The following is a 2293-nucleotide window of genomic DNA, read 5'->3' as shown; positions in this document are numbered from 1 at the left end:
TTTGTAGGATTGAGCTTCTTTTCCCATTTCCGTATTTGCTTTTTGTCGTTTCCCCCCCCACCTCCTCACTGCTGGCAGGAATATGGCCGACAGGTTGCGTTTGCTTTCTCCAGGAAAATAACAGTTGGATGGTGTTCGGCGGTTGAAATCGTTGTGGCGTCACCACCACAACACCCACACAGAAACACACGGAGGTATGAGGGGAACCTGGCTCAGTACATCTAGCATGAGTTCTAGTTTGTGCAGAAACTGTCGACCTCATCATACAAATATTCACCTGCTTCTGCAGCGAGTCACTCGTGCTCAGTGTGTAAATTACTACAGTTTTTTTCTTTCTTTCTTACAACTCGTGCTGTTGGCCGTCGTTCACTCCCACATGCTCTGACCCTGTTGGTGCCTTTTGTGAAAATATTGCATATTCTGGACCATCCAGGCTGCGGAGGAGGAGGATGAAGAGGTGGAGGAGGATGAAGAGATGGAGGAGGAGGAGGAGGAAGAGCTGCAAATCATAGTAATCCACTCGGTACGACTGACTGAATGCTGAGATCATAACCGCCAAAAGAATCACGACTGATAACAAATCCTACATCAGTATTTTCACAGCACTTTGCTTCTCGTCACTTCCTCGACTGTGCTGTTGCGTTGCCAGGAGACAGGAAAAAAAAATCTGTTTTCTCTGGTAGGAAGGAGGGACGACGCCATCTGACCTTCCCACAATCCCGTGCGGCGATTATTCTCCGTGTGGGCAGGTATTTTATTCATCACAGATTGGAAAACCCCCAAAAGAGAAAGATAAGAATCACAGTTTTACCGACGGATCACCTCGATAGAGCGACACGCAGAAGATGCATCACCTCGGGAATAACACGACGCTGTGGAAAAAACATCCTCTTCTGCCTGAGTGAATGCAGACGTTTGGAGGTGTTTCTGATCATCTACACGAGGAAACATCAATGAGGAAGCTTTTGATTGAATTACACACATCTTAAATACTTAAAACTGCATATTTAAGGGCCTAAAAAATGTAATATTTAAAGTTAATCTCACCTCAAAGTCTGTTAGTAGCTGCTCTACGTCGGGTTCTGGTGTCGGAATTAGGAAGTAAACAACAGCAACTTAATCAAGTCTCATATACACGTTTAGTCAAAGGGAGCCACTTTAATTTAATCATTTATAAAGTAACCCTTACATAATGTCACAGAAGCACCACGAGCTGCTGGACACACAAGACAAAGTCAGTTTAGTGTTTGTAGAAGGATGTTTGTGTTATTTTTATATCTGGCTTGTTCACAGATCCATCGTCTGTTGTTGCTGCGTTTCTCTGTGTTGTTTTTGTTGGTGTTGCTCAATTAAGTTGCTGATCTAATAGAGTAAGAATTCACGTTACCACTTCCCAATCAGGCCCCTCCTTATTAGTGGTTAATTTAGAAATGATTTATGGATGAATTCTAAAACATATTTCTGGTGAAAGCTTCTGGCTGGTGTCTCTCTCCTCCAGCTGGATGCCTTCTTCGTCTTTAGTTCATCAGGTCGACTCTCTGGTTGACCTCTGACCTCCTGCATCAACATTCACAACTGAAAACTTTATGGATTATTAACATTTCCAATCACTAACTTTGCTCTAGTAAGAGAGAAACATATATGACTATAATCTATGATCAATAAATTGGCTATTCATGACTCGGTAGACGTTTGTCACAACCTGACAACCCAGCAGCTCCCAGTTGCAGCCCTTTAATGAAGGTGCTTTATTAGAAGGTGTTACCAGAGCTGAAGTTGAAGTGCCTCCACCTTGTCGCACCTCGTCGCATCTCTTCCTGCGACGTGAGGTCTCATGACTCAGCGTTTCCTCCCGGGATCAGATGTTGAGTCTAACACGTCTTTGTCCGAACATGTGTGTCCCGTCACTTCAGATACACTCAGCCGTCTCCTCCTCCTCCTCCTCCCTCTTCACTCCTCCTCCCGCTGCCTTTAAACGCCGTCGCTGCCACAGATGGGACCCTCGGCGGCTCCCGGTGACGACCAGCTGCAGGGCAGGAGCCTCTCTGGGGGCTGGGTGGGGAATTAAAAGTGGGGATCTGAACCCCCTGCAGCTTCTGCTGTTCCCCAGAAAGGAGGAGAGGGTCTGATGGGAGACGTCTGGAGCTTTGATCTCCATTTATCATATAAACACAGCGTTTCCCCCTAAAAAGGAATAAATCCGGCACACTGGGAAACATTTATTGGCGTTTATGATGGAAATAACATTAGCTTAGCTCGACTGGACATGATGGAAGCCTCACCGTCCAACAGG

The sequence above is a fragment of the Stegastes partitus genome, unplaced genomic scaffold, assembly GCF_000690725.1.
Source record: "Stegastes partitus isolate 25-593 unplaced genomic scaffold, Stegastes_partitus-1.0.2 Scaffold2047, whole genome shotgun sequence".
Taxonomy (NCBI): Eukaryota; Metazoa; Chordata; class Actinopteri; family Pomacentridae; genus Stegastes; species Stegastes partitus.
Note: the sequence above shows the minus strand (reverse complement) of the source record.